This window comes from Marmota marmota, unplaced genomic scaffold (genome assembly GCF_001458135.2).
Source record: "Marmota marmota marmota unplaced genomic scaffold, marMar, whole genome shotgun sequence".
Taxonomy (NCBI): Eukaryota; Metazoa; Chordata; class Mammalia; order Rodentia; family Sciuridae; genus Marmota; species Marmota marmota.
This window is the reverse complement of record NW_026000001.1, coordinates 1,253,891-1,268,783: the sequence shown is the minus strand read 5'-3', so window position 1 is coordinate 1,268,783 and position 14,893 is coordinate 1,253,891. Positions and strand designations below refer to the sequence as shown.

General features: G+C 46.8%; 1 protein-coding gene across 2 annotated transcripts in view; it reads left to right on the top strand.

Annotated features, from left to right (window-relative positions):
* The first annotated feature begins 872 nt into the window (after positions 1 to 872).
* Positions 873 to 14,893, top strand: part of Pc (pyruvate carboxylase) — a 104,891-nt gene continuing 90,870 nt past the window's right edge. The window contains exons 1-2 of one of the 2 annotated variants that reach the window (XM_015503192.2): positions 873 to 972; positions 5,933 to 5,971. The gene's annotated coding sequence lies outside the window, so the exon portion shown is untranslated. Of the gene's footprint in view, positions 973 to 5,932; positions 5,972 to 11,392; positions 11,412 to 14,893 lie in introns of those variants that run through there. The other variant, XM_048807702.1, reaches the window with a different exon arrangement.

Here is a 14,893-nt window from a genome sequence, read left to right as displayed (position 1 = left end):
GTGTTCTTAGAGTCCTTGATCCTCTTGTCTGGAAGCAGGTTATTTTTTCTCCTTGCCCTAATTACATCTGATGTACTGTATATTCTATGTTTATTTGTCTAGTTTCCCCTCACCGGAAGGCAGGAATTTTGGGTTGTTTGGGTCACTTCCCTACCCTCTGGTTGGCACAGAGCCCAATTAAGCAGCTTTCCTTCATATATCAACCAAGCTTTATAAACTAGGTCCTGAGCGACCCCGCTTTGCAAATTAGGAAAACTGAAGCTCAGAGAGGTGAAGTGGAAATGTCCAAGGTCGCACAGAGACTGACTTCTAACTCCCATGACCACCCACACAGACGCCACAGGACGCAGTCACGTAAACCCTGGAGGCACCAGCATCTTCTCCTTCCTCCTACCCTCCGCTAACGCTCTGAGACCTCTTCTCCGACCGCTAATGCGTATCTGCGTCGGGCCAGGGTGCCTGAACCGGGGCGCATCTGTTATGCTTGCGGTTTGGGGAGACACGTGCTACCCGGATGAATGAATTGCACGTCCCCACCCCCGCCGATAGCCAATCACGACGTGTCGGAGCCAGGCCACTTCCGCCTATTGCGGGCGGGGGCGGGGCTGAGCTGCCCACGTGAGGTTCCGGAGACAAGAGAGTAGGCGGTGGTGCGCCTGGGGCGGGCTCTCCTGGCCTTGCCACCAATCCAGGGACCCTCCGGAGACGCGAGGGGCGGGGCTGACGTGGCGCGCCAAGGCTTAAACGTGCCGGTAGGTGGGCGTAGGGAGGAGTCCTAAGCGGAGGAGTGGTGAGTGACGGAGAATATTACCCAATTCCAGGAGGGGTTGGGCTGCCTGGACCAATAGGAAGTCCGTGAGGCGGGGCCTGGGACTGCAGCAAGTTCGGTTGCACGGAGACTGCAGCTGTTCCCTGTCAGCGGAGGCAGCGGCCGTAGAGGCAGCGGCGACGACTTGCAGCGCCTGGGAGGAGGTGAGTGTCCGCGGCGTTCTACACCTTCCTCTTCCTGCGGCAGGTCGGAGCTGGTGGGCGTGCGCCGGCGCCAGGGACGCTTATGTAAGGGTCGCGCGCGCAAAGGAGGCGCGGGCTTTGCGAGTGACGGCTGGAGGGGACGACTGCGGGCGGCGTGCAGCGCGACGCGACGCGACGCGACACGACACGACACGACACGACGTGCGCAGTCTCTCCTCCTCCAGCCGGGACCGGGCCGGCGCGGACCCGCCCCCTCCCTTATCCACACCCGGACCCCACCGCGAGGCGTCTAGGGCTAGATGCCGCGTGAGCATCCCTCCCGGGCGGGCGCCACCTCATCCCGCCCCTCTGGCTGCTACAGGCGCCCTTAGTCCTGCTCTCAGGCCCATTTTGCAGATGGAGAAACTGACGCACTGGGCCCTAAAATGCCTCGCGCCAGGTCCCTGAGGGTTCAAACCAAGACCAAGCTGACCCCATCTCACTGACTGTATGGAAGTTGTGGCAATGTAAGGCTGGCATTTTCCTTGTTCCAAGTGGCTGCACTCCGTCTCCAGTAGGATGCACTTGGTTCAGATGTAGAAGTGAACTTGAGATGCTTAGACACAATGATTCAAGACCCTTCAGTTAGGAGGTGCGGCTGGGTTCAGCCCATTATTTCTACAGCTTTTAGTGGTTTACAAAGTGCGTTTGGAAAGTGCCCTCCTGCGTCCGACTGGAAGCCTGATCCTTGAGGCCCTGTCCCGCTGGTTCCTCCCAGGGTGACTTGCCCTGTGTACTTTCAGCGAGTTGTTTTACCTTTGGAGAGCTCTTTCCTCATCTTACAGATGATGGAACTAGGCCAAGTCCCAAGGTCCCTGGCAGCTTTGAAATTCTTAAAAATCCGATTGCCTTTTCATTTTGTGAAAGGAGGAGCCCAGGGCTCATTATCCTCATTCTGCAGCTGAGAAAACTGAGGCTCTGATAAGTGCCAACACTTGCTAGATCGCAACTAGAGCCCTCAGACTCTCCCATGCTCCCTTACCCACTACCACCAGCAGCCCTGGCTGGCCTTCCGCCTGTCAATCTTTCCTTGTATGTGATGCAAATAATTATGTAGGGGGTGGATATGCTCAGCCTTCCTATTTACTTGCAGCTACAGCTTTCTGTTTTTCTTTTTATCTTAATGCTTCAACTTTTAAACTCATCATGTGCAGAGCCCTAGGCTAGGTGCTGAGGGGTTACGTAGGTGATGAGGTTAATCCTTGTTTTAGAACTGCTGACAAACTGGTTGGAGGAGAGAAAAATTAAACCTAAGAAGAAGTCAGCATGCTACAGATGTTTGTAGAGAGCAGGTGAGAGCAAGGTATGGCCCAGAAGAGGAAGTGTGGTAGAGGCCTGCAAGCCAGGGCAGACCTCATGCTAAAGCGGGAGAGAAGGGGACTGGCCCCTGGGCTAAAAGGGCAGCCGTTGTAGGAGAGGTGAGTGGTGAACCTACTTTTGTGCCGCTGGCAGTGTAGCAGCAGTGATTGGATTTGAGCAACAAAGGTCTTATGGAAGAGGAGCAAGTTCCAAGCAATGAGAGCCTGCAAGTGGAAGGCTGAGGAAAAAGAATGGGGAAAATAGTACTTCTCAGGGGGTATGAGAAATTGGTCATGGGAAGCGGCTGCTACAGGTGAGGGAACTAGGATTTACTAATGTGCGGGTAAATCGGGGAGGATTGGATCCAGGGGCAGCTGGGCGTTTGTTTGGGAACCAGCAGACCTGAGCCCCGGTTGTGTTCATTTGTGTTCTGCTAAGTTCTTTGAGAGCAGCAGTCCTTTTTTTTTTTTTTTTTTTGTCTTTCTTTCTTTCTTTTTTTGCATGCTGGGGATTGAACCCAGGGTCCTGAGCATGGTAAACACCATACTCTGCTATTGAGTTACACCCTAAGCCAGCTCATCCCTCCATCCCCCACCCCTTTCTTTTTTGTGGAACTGGGAATTGAACCCAGGGTCCTGTCACTGAGCTCTTTTCTCAGCCCTTCAATCTCTCTCTCTACCTATCTATCTATCTATCTATACTTTATTTTATTTTGAGGCAGGGTCTCATTAAGTTGCTGAGGCAGGCCTGCAGTCCCCCTGCCTCAGCTTCAGAGTAGCTGGAATTACAGGTGTGTGCCACCATGCCCTACTCACTCTTTCTTTCTTTCTTTTATTTATTTTTTTTGGGGGGGTATCAGAGATTGAACTCAGGGGCACTCAACCACTGAGACACATCCTCAGTCCTTTTTTGTATTTTATTTAGAACAGGGTCTCACTGAATTGTTTAGAGCCTCACCTTGCTGAGGCTGGCTTTGAACACATGATCCCCTGCCTTAGTCTCCTGAGCCACTGGGATTATAGGCATATGCCATCCTGCCGGCTCACCCTTTGTTTCTTTTCTTTTTCTATTTTCTTTTTAATTTTGTTTTTTAGTTGTAGATAGATAGATGCCTTTTTTTATTTGTTAATTTTTATGCGGTGCTAAGGATTGAATCCAGTGCCTCACACATGCCAGGCAAGCGCTTTTGTCACTCAGCTATGGCCCCAGCCCAACCCTTTGTTTCTTAGTGGCTGCTCTGTCCCCTGCCCTTAGGGAAAGGGCTCTGTTCACTGTGGTTGGTCAATGTCTGTTGTTTTTTTAATTAATTGAGGCTGCCGTCCCAGGTGTCTCCAGTTTACCCCAGCGCCCCCTTCTGCACCTTCTGTCCTCTTCTGTCCCTGTTGAAGCCTGCTGCATCTTGGCTCACCCGTCTCTGTGCCACTGCTCCCCTCTAGTGGGTCCTCTGCCTCTGACAACCGCCATGTCCTATTCCTCCATTTCTCTGTATCACTCCCAGTACCCCATGTGCTGTGCTGTGTGGCTGTCCTCCCAACCCTGTGCATGGAGGTTCTGGGACCAGTGGCAGGGCTGGATCTCAGGTTCATGTCTCATTCCGTGTCACAGCTGTCTGTGTCTTCTTTGTATCCTCACAGTCTCTAACACAGGGCTGGGAACAACAGGGGTGCTTAGTAAAGTTTTGGATAAATCAGTAGAAAATGTCTTAAGCTGAGCATGGGTGAGGAGAGCAAGGTAGAAATTGGGGCACCCAGAAAGTAGTCATTAGGGACGGCTGCAATGACCAGCACCACGTGCGGAGACCAATGAATCTGGGAGGGAGTCCCCTCTCTGGCCCTTTCCGGGTCCTCACCCGGGACTGTGTTTTTGTTGGAGGTGAGTGTGGACTTCTCTGGCTGCCTCCCAGTGGCAGCGTACTCTTTTTGGATGGGGCCCTGTTCTGCACGTCCCAGGCCTGCTCTGGGGCTAGTTTCTCCTCCAGAGGTGTCCTTTGAGAAGGGGGGCATTTTGCCTGCTCCCTTGCTGAAACCACCTCTGGGCCTGACTGATTGGATTCTCTCTTAGCTGCCTTCTGGTATTTGCTGTGGACGCTTTGCCAGAGAACGAGGGCTTGATAGTAAAAGATGGAAAATAACCAAAGGAACAAGCCCTTTCCTCTTGCTTACTGAATGGGGAGCTTGTCTCATCTTGGCGTTCAGGACTAACCAACATGGTCCTTCTGTTGGGCTTTTTCATCCATTGACCCCATTGGTAACCTCTTCTGCCTGGGCCCCACCGTCAGACTATTCACTGACCCTCCAAACTCACTTCTTAGTGTCCCTCTTCTTGTTCCCAGTGACTTGATTTTTTTCAGGGCCTTTTACTCTTCAGTACTCAGGGCTTTCCTATATTAAGCCTGGCCAGATCTGTTCAGCTGGATGTGGATTCTTTCTTTTAATAACAAATCATTTGTAATGATAAGTAATGGTTTATTATCATTTGCTATTAATAATAGAGCCAAACTGTACGTGCTCTCACTATGTAGTGACAGGGGCCTTACTAAACCCCACATGTAGAGAGGTTAACTATCTTGCTCCAAGTCTCATGGCTGGGAAATGGCCTGGCTGGGGTTGGCCCTGGACTTGGAGACCTTCCTTGGGGACCTGAGTCTTCTGCTTTTGCCTTCTAAAGTTAGCCCCTAATAATGTGCGTTTGGGCACTTTTTGGCAGAGCTGGTATCTTCTGGCATAATTCCTTGTGAATGCATGCACTCCATAAATATTTTATTGAATTGAATGCCCCAAACATTAAATTTCAGCTTTGACATCATCTACCAAGGCAGCTGGTTTTCTGTGAACATATTCAATTCCTTGCTGGTGTGTGTCTCCAATTTGCTATTTATTGACCAGTGGCTTGAGCTGTCTGATGGATGTGGCCTTTGGAAAATAAGCAGTCTGTAAGCTCCAGAAAGTGGCCATGCACCACCTTTGGGCTCCCACGGCATGAATGTACTCTTCTTATGCAGGGCAGGGAGGGGCCTCTGCAGGAAAGGCTCTGAGGGCACAGTCTGGAAATAGGAGACACGTCTCAGATCACGTAAGACAGTTCTTCATTAGTGTCAAGTTGCATTGAGAGATAGGAAAACCAGAGCCCAGGAGTCAGGAGACAGGTAGCTCCTGAGGTTAGAGGCAGCTGCACAGAGAATGTGGGTGGGAAGAGGAAGCCCTTTAGATGAAACAATAACAGTTTCTGGAACTTCTTATTCTTGTGTAGTGGGGACCACACAAGGGTTTTTCTTAAATCCTGCTAGCGGTCCAGCCAGCGTCCGAGTGTAGCCATTGCGTGTGTTACGCATTGGTTACTCCTGTGAGCCCGTGAGGTAGGTATTGTTATTGTCCCTATTTTACAGAGGAGGAATCAGGCTGCAGGGTCACAGGAGTGGGTGGCAAGAAGCAAAGGGTGGGGACAGCTGGTCAATACCTGGTGTGCCCTCAGCCCCGTGCTGCTCTGGTGGCACCCATGGAGCCCCCAAGAGGAAGCAAGCTAGCAGATCTTCTCTCGGTTCTGAATCGCTATGTCTGGCCACTCCTAGGTTCTCCCAGGCGTGCCTGGAGAAGTGACAATAATACTTTTTCTTTTTCTTTAGATAGTGCCTGCTTCCTCGAGGGCTGACGGAACGCTGAGGGTAAGTCCTGTGCCTGAACCCAGGCCTGTGGGACGTGGCGGTGACTTCATTGGGAGCAGCTGGAGATGAGTCTTGTCATGTCACGTCTCAAGCTCAGTCAAGAAAAAAGACCACACTTTGATTTTTGAAAATCTCTATTTAAGCTTGGTCTTTCTGGGTTTCGTTGGTTTTCATAGGAAAGTGACATCTGTTTCCCTGCTGGCCCCAGTTGGCAGCTGGCCAGCCACAGCAGGAGGCCCCATTGCTGGAAGGGTGTGGTTTGGGAAGCTGGCAGGGGGAGGATGATGAGGCGCCTGATGACCCACAGGAAGCATCCCCAGGCAGGGCTGCCTCTGAGAAGAGCCGTTCTTCAGGGGTCACAGAGGGCGGGCAGCTGGGCACGGAGGGGCTCTGAGAAGCATGCAGCTGGGGCATGAGAGGTGGCTCTGCCAGCTAGTTATAAAGATACTTGACACGTGTTCCCAGCCTCGGCCAACTACAGTGGCAAGGAGATGAAGTTGGACTTGTCCCTCTACTTAGTGCCAAGGCAGCACTGCCCTCCATCACCTGCCCTTTTAGGGTTTCCCCTAATGCTGATTTCCCTCTGATTGCAGGTGGCTGGGAGATCCAGTTGCATGTCCTCAGCCTAAATGCTAAGGCTGCCTGGCAGGGCTCCACTGAAACTCAGACCTGTCTCCTGCTGGTCTGCAAAAACAGTCCAGCTGGGCAGCCTGCCGGGCATTCTCCCTATGATCAGGACACTATGGTCAGGCAGCCTTCCCTTCCTCCCAAGGCAGGCTAGCTGCTCTTCCTGTGTTACAGCTAGGTGTCCTGGGGACTCTGTGGCTCTTCTTCCCCAGAGCTCATGCTCAGTGTGGAGTGGGGATTCCTTTGTACAGGAGCTTGTCTTGGTTTCCACCCTTTGTATTTTAGGGATTTTTCTCTGGGGGCCCTTCATGACCTAGGAGTCTGTCTCCTTTGAGATTTTCCACAGTCCTCTTGCCCTAGGCTTTGGGCTCGCACCAGCTGTTTTCCTCTCTACAATTGAGTTTGCTTAGAAAGTTGATGGAGAAAAGGCTGATGGGAATGGGATGGAAACCCTCCACCAGGTACCCACCACCTGTTCTCTCTGCTTTCTCTGTCCACTCGTTCTCAGTTGGTAGAGTTGGATGTCATCTCCCTTGCTTGCATCCCACAAGGAGAGGTGGGGGCGCTGAGTGAAGTACCTCTAAACCACCTGTCTTAAGGAGCTGAAGAAACTGAAGCCCAGAGAAGGCTGATGAGCAGAATCCAAGATGCTAACACTGTTGTTTTTAAGATTGTCATTTTTTTATTGATGTTTCTTTCAAATCCATCAGTTGGAAGGGAAAATTAGTCACCAAGAAGGGCCTTCTTCTCCCAGGTCATCTGATTTGTCAAAGCTCTTTGGGCTCATCAGTCCCCCAGGCCCAGCTGATTCCCTGGAGCTTTTCTTAGTTACTGTAACCAAGGCTCTGTCATCTCAGCTGGGGCTTCCCCCCCCCCCCCGCAGCTTTCTCCCTGGTGATCCTGGGGGGAGGTGGGTGCCTGCTGTTGCTGCTGTTGTTGAATACCATGTTGGGAGACCTCCCCAGGTCCTCCCAGCACCACCGCAGCCTGCAGTGCTTCTGTTACTTGCTTGTCCTGATTCTCTGCTGCCAAGGAGGGGCGGGCCTGGGGCATCACTAGCAGGTGGCTCCTTCTGGGGCAGCTTCTCTCCTGACCAACTTGAGACGCCGTGACATCCACACCGGCTGAGGCTGCGGAAAATTCTGTGACCTGGCTGTGCTGAGTCATGCTCAGTCTCTGAGGATATGTGTGTCACCTTTCTCCTGTCTGCCCATTGGTCAGCCCAGGATCTGGCCCGGCTGCAGTAACTAGCAATGGTATTGTGCTGCTCATTTCTTTATGCCAATGTGTTGGCCAGTGTGCTATTTATCAGTATAAAATTTATTAATAAATCATTAATGTTAGACCAGGATGCAAGAAAAGACCACTGACTCCAATTAAAATCAAATTAAAGCAAGCTTCTTATTTCGACCGGCCGGGCTGCCTTGCCCATCAAAATCGTGGGAGCCAAGGACAGCGGCGAGGCTTCTTTGTGGCCCAGTTTTATAGCCCAAAAAGTTAACAAAGGGGGGTTACAGATAACAACACTCTGAGGAGCATAACACAAGTTTACATTTTTGCTGGCCCCAGCATCAGAGGCATCAGAATTTATGGAGATCTTAGAGACTCAGAGAGGGTCGTTATCCGGCCAGGGAAGGCCAGAATTTATGAGGCCTCACTAAGGTTTAGGAAAGGGTTATTATCTGGTCAGGGAAAACCGGACATGGGTGAGTTCAGGGCACGGGCAGGCATTCCAAGTAGGTTCAGAATTTTCAGTAATTTATAGTAAAGCCGAAATTATCTTTTCATGGTTTTGTGGCGAGATGCCCAATTTTAAGAAAAGATCAGGTTGGGTCTATCAATTAATAGCAAATATATTGTTTATTCTGGGAAACATTTCTCTCTTACAGATGAGAAAACTGAGATTCAGAGACTAAATGACTGGGTGAGGTTTTTTATTTTATTTTTAAAAAAAATTTTAGTTTTAGGTGGACACAGTATCTTTATTTTATTTTTATGAGGTCTGAGAATCAAACCCAGTGTCTCACGCATGCTAGGCGAGCGCGCTACCACTTGAACCACATCCCCAGCCCCGACTGGGTGAGTTTTGGGTGACCGTGAGTGGCATGTTTGGGTGAGATTCTGGATGCCATACCTCATCTCTACCCCTAGATGTTTGAGTACTGCAAAGTTTTTTTTTTTTGAAGTTACTCAGATAGAAAAAAATATGTATTTTCAATTTGTTAAAGTTACAATTCAGAAATCTATCCAGCTCAGTGGTGGAGCACCTGCTGGGGGCCTGGGTTCCATCCCCAGCAAGGTAAAGAAATAAAACCTCAAAATTGAATTCTTTCTTTTAAGGTCTACACTTTTTAAAGTTTAGCTCTTAAATACAACAAAGTATAAATCTTTCTATTCTGTTTACAATTCTAGAAAGTTTTAACAATCACTCTGAAAGTGATTGATTAATGCTGGTCCCATTTGAAGACTTAATTAGATTCATTTGAAAATTTTAAATTGAATTTATAAATTATTCCTCTTATTTTAATTATTTTAATACTTCTTCCAATTATAGTTATAAATTATAGCTGGCCATGAGGGATGCATGATTAAAAAATTCCCCAATATTTAAATAATACTTGTAAATCTAATACATTAAGCTGATTCTTAAAGTTTTCATAAATGTACCTATTCCATTTTTAAAAATATTTTTTTAGTTATAGATGGACACAACATGTTTATTTTGTTTACTTATTTTTATATGGTGCTGAGGATTGAACCAAGTGTCTCACACATGTGCGAGGCAAGTGCTCAGCCACTGAGTACAACCTCAGCCCCCATTTTATATTTTATTTTAAAAATATCTTTACTGAGGTTTTATTGACATAGAACTAGTAGCTCATATTTAAATCTTATGATTTCACAAGTTTTGACAAATTGTCCCTGTGAAACCATCAATACAGTCCAGACAAGCTGACACACCTGTCGTCTTTGGAATCTACCCCCCACCTTTGCTTCCACCTCCCTCAGGTAACCACTAATTACTTTCTGTTATTAAAGATGAGTTTGCATTTTCTGAGATTTTCCATAAAACCACTCCTACAGTTTGTGTTCTATTTTGTCTGCCTTCTTTCACTCCACATAATTATTTAAATTATGTCTAGTTGTTGCACATATCAAGAGTTCATTCTTTATATATTGCTGAGTAATTATTCTATGACATGGATATTATATCGTTTATCTATTCACTTGTCATTGGTCATCTCACTGGCTTCCAGTTTTTGACAATTGCAAATAAAACTGTTGTGAAGGTTTTTGCATTTCCTTTTGTCTTGGGCAAATGCCTAGGAGGGGCATGGTTGGACACACAGTAGTTGCATGTGTAACTTTCCATGTTGAACCCCTCTTAGGTGGTTGTACTATTTAATATTCCCACCAGCAGTGAATGAGAGTTCTAATTCCTCCCATCCTCCCCAGCACTGGGGGTAGTCAGACTTTATAATTTTAGCCATTTAAAAAGGCATAGGTCTCGGCATGGTGGCACACGCATGTAATCCCAGTGATTTGAGAGGCTAAAGCAAGAGGATCACAAATTCAAAGTCAGCTTCTGTACCTTAGCGAGTTAAGGTTGCCTTGAGCAATCTGGTGAGATCCTGTCTCAATAAAAAAATTTAAAAAGGCTGGGAATGTTGTTCAGTGGTTAGATGCCCCTGAGTTCAGTCCCTGGTACCAAAAATAAAAAGGCCTATAGTGGTGTCTCATTGTGGTTTGAATTCCCCTAATGACGCTGAGCATCTTTTCATGTGCTTGTCCTCTGCCAATACTGATTTTAAACCTAGTAAATTCCTACCTAAAATCATAAGTCTAAACAAATTACTTCGTTTATTTTAATTGGAGCCTTGAGGCTGACTTGTTACTTGAAACAGACCAAATTAAATGTTAAGGTACATAAAGTAATGGATAGCACAGATTCTCTCTTTCCAGTACTTGGGATTGAACTCAGGGCCTCAGGCTGAGCACATGTCCTGTCACTGAGCTGCACCCCTAGCCTAACTCCCAGATTTCTTAACAAAAAATTTATAAATAATTATAAATACATGTTTTTTTTTTTATTTTGTTTAGCATATCTACAGTTAATCTTACATCTTCCTGGAATTAAAGAAGCTTATTTAATAAGGAAATTATTGCATGATTTCGAACTGTAGTACACTACTTTCCTAAGATTTTTGGGATTTCTTTCTCAACTGGATGACATTTGCATTATAATCCAAGAGAACCATTGGCCTTGGAATCTGCCTGCCAGGCAGAGCCCTGATTCATTGCCTCTAAATGGGCTTGGCCTCACAGTACAGGAGCCCTACATAGAGGAGTCCACATTGCCCAATCTCTTCTCATGTAGCTGCAGTTCTCTGCCTGGGGAGCTACGCCAGGAGACTGGATTCAGACAAACTGTTTAAGGCTTCATTTCTTATGCACTATGATCACAAAATAGATAGAGTTTGAATACATTATAAGAAGAACTTGGAGTCTGAACATTGTGATTGGTCTGACCAGGGACTCGTTGTAAAACCATACTTGTGACCCTGCAGCACTAGAATTCAAGTTTCAGTTTTCAGGGTCAGGTCTGGCATTTCCCCCTGTTCAAGTCAAGTTAGAAAGAGAGTCTGGAAATGAAGATTTCTTGTTTTCTGGTTAGGCTTGGTTACCAGGAAATCCTGGCAGCTGGACCCAGCGCCTTCTTTTTCCTGTTCTCCCTGTCATCCTTCTGCAAATGGTGAGGCCTCTGGCCTGTCCCGGACTTCCCCGTGGAGAGCCACCAGTCTCCCTTGCAGAGGTTAGTGCCACTAAGTTGTTTTTGGAGATTGGGTCTGGATGATAAAGAGATGTGGAATTGCATTCCTGTCCTGGCCACTGGCTTGGCCCCAGGAAGCGGTGGGTGATGAGTGCATCATGACGTCTCATCTCTCCCTTGATGTCTGATGCCTACGTGGCCCCATGTGAGTGGGAGAGGAGGCTTGTGCAGCTTCAGGAAAAGGACACTGGAGTGGAGGAGGCATTGACAGGATGCTGTGTGAAATTCTCACTCTGCAGGAGTCTCCCCCTTCAGATTTTTAAAAAATTGTGATAATATACACTGTCCATTTTGGTGGTATAAGAAAAATTCTTAGGCATCACCAGACTGGGTGTCTTGTGAGGACCATTCTTTCTAGATGGTGACTTCTTGCAGCTCTTCACATGGTGGAAGGGACAAGGCAGATCCCTTCAACCTTCTTTTGTTGTCCCATTCTGTGTGGGTGGGCCCCATGACTTAATCTCCTCCTCAGGACTTGGCCTCTTAATACTGCTGCACTGGGAGGGATTAGGTTTCAGTGGGAATTTTGGGAGGACGCCAGCATTCAGACCATACCATACACACAGAATAAAATTTACTGTCTTATCCATTTTAAGGGCAGTTTTCAGTGGTATTAAACACATTCTTCTGTACAACCGTCTCCACCCTTCCTCTCTCCAAAACTCTCTTGGTCTTGCAAAACTGAAACTCTCCAGCCACTAAACAGCAAGTCCCCCTTCCCCACCCACCTTATCTGCAGGCAACCATGGTTCTGCCTCTAGATTTTGACTCCTCTAGGTACCATCTCATATAAGTCAGACCATACAGTGTTGTTTTAGTTAGCTTTTTTGTTAGTGTAACCAAATCACCTGATGAGAACCACTCAAAAGGGGGGAAAGCTTATTTGGGGCTCAGGGTTTCAGAAGTCTCTGTCCGTCCCTAGTTGACTGACTCCATCGCTCTGGGCCAAGGTAAGGCAGCACCTCATGGGGGAAGGGCATGGCAGAGGGAAGCTGCTCCCCTCCTGGCAGCCAAGAAGCAGAGAGTAGGGGTGTGCAGGGAAGATGCACCCTTCCAGGGCACGCCCTCAGTGACTTACCTCCTCCAGCCCACAGTGACCACCCAGTCAATCCATTCAAACTAGGGTGGACCGATTAGGTTATCGCTCTCATGATCATTTCACCTCTGAGTTCCTGAATTAACAGGAGCTTTTGGGAAATACCTTGTATCTAAACTGTAACAAGTATTTCTCTTTTTGTGATTGGCTTATTTCACTTAGAATAATGTGCTCAGAGTCCATTCATGTTGAAGCCTGTATCAGCATCTCCTTCCTTTTAAAGGCTGAGTAATATTCCAATTGTATGAATTGGACATATCTGCTCATCTATTGATGGACACTTGGGGTCCTTCCACATTTAGTGATTACAAATAATGCCACTATGAATATGATTGCTCAAATATCTCTTTGAATCCTGTTTTCCTTTCCTTTGGGTCTAGATACCCAGAGGTGGAATTGCTATCATGTGACAATTTTATTTTTAATATTTTTGAGGAACCCCCATGCTGTTTTCCATAGTAGCTTTATCATGGCATTCCCACCAGCGGTGCACAAGGGCCCGTTTCTCCTCATGCTCACCGACATTTGTTATTGTCTGCTTTTTTTTGACAGCAGCCATCCCCATGGGAGTGAGGTGTTGTCAGTATACTTTTGATTTGCTTTTCCTTAATGATTAGTGATTGGGAGAATGGCAAGTCCGGTGGTCCATTTTCAGAATACCGCATTTAGCCTTAAATGTAAAATTACTGGGGATGAAAGCATAGCATGTAGAGGGGAAATAGAGCAGAGTAGAAAGTTACAAGCAGTTAACTCACAATAGCACTATAGCCTGTGGATATGGCAGATCCCGTCTGGGCACCTGAGCTGCCCTTGACACACAGGAAGTGGGGGAGGGGCCTCCTGACCCACAGGTAAACTGCGAATATGCCAAGATGCTCTCACCCCAAGAAGGCCTTCTGCCACAAGAGAACAAAGGGAGTGAGGACAACTGAAGGTGCTTTCCTTCAAATTCCCAACAGGAGACAGCAAAGCTCCCATAGTACTCATCCAGTAGAAACCAGGGGCTTACCTTGCACACCAGGGACAGGATGCTGCTTGCTCCCTCAGGCACCCGATTCTTGCAAGACCATCATTAAAATCCTCATTTTCTATGTACCTGGTCTTTGTCTCTCATGTCCATTCTTTGAGTTTGGGCAGGTGAGCATGTTTCTCACAGTGATTTTAAGCATCTTTTTATGTGTTTATTGGCTATTTATATGGAAAAATATTCATTCAGATCTTTTGGCCATTTGGAATCGGGTATTTGTGTTGTCTTGAGTTTTAGCAGTCATCCATATATTCTGCATGGTGATCTCTTGTCTGATGGATGATTTATGAAGTTTTTTCCTATTCTGTGGATTGCCTTTTTACCCACTTAATGGAGCTGCCCGCCCGCTGGTCTTCCAGTGCTGGGGTGGAATCTGATTTGTCTGTCTTTGCTCTGGTGGCCTCTTTGCCTTTGGTGTCGTGTCTGTGAAATCATTATCAAATCCAATGTCATATAGTTTTTCACCTGTACAGTCGTTCCCCTTATCCAAGGTTTTGCTGCTCCTTCATAATAATGGTAAAACTGGCAACATCATCAAAACCAGATTTTTCAGAGCTCTGGAAATTAACCAAAGGCTTACAACAATCCAAGATACATTTCACAGGAAAAGGGACTGAAAAAATTACTCATGTTTTAAGCCAAAAATTATGAAGCCCACAAAGAAACAAGAAACAAGAAAAGTATGAATCATATGTAGGAAAAGAAGTAAGCCATAAAACTGTTCCTGAGGAAGCCCAGATGTTGGACTTTATAGGCAGAGACTTACATCATCTATTTCAGATATGTCTACAGAACTAAAAGAAAATGTGACCACAAAGCCTGACCAAATAGTGATTATCAATAAGTAATAGATGTGGCAAAGGATGAAGCAGATATCCTGGAGCTGAAAAGTGTAACAACTAAAGTGAAAAATTCAATAGAGGTGCTAAGTAGCAGAAAGATGAATCAACAAAGTCGAGGATAGGCAAATTGAGATGATTCAGTCAGAGGATCGGAAAGAAAAAAGAATGAAGGAAAATGAACAGAGTCTCAGAGACCTGTGGAGTACTATCAAGTGAATCAGCACCTGCGTGATGGGAGTTGTAGAAGAAGATGAGAGAAAGGGCCAGAAAGAATACTTGAAGAAATGATAGCCAGAAACTTCTCAAACTTGATGCAAAACAAGAATTGGTCCATCCAAGAAGCTCAGTGAACTCCATCTGGGATAAATTCAAAGAGATCCATAGTTAGATCCATCACTGTTAGACTGGAAAGGCAGAGAACCTTGAAACAATAAGAGATAAGCAACTCATTGTGTACAGGGATCTTCAATAAATTTAATAGCTCATTTCTTCTCAAAGC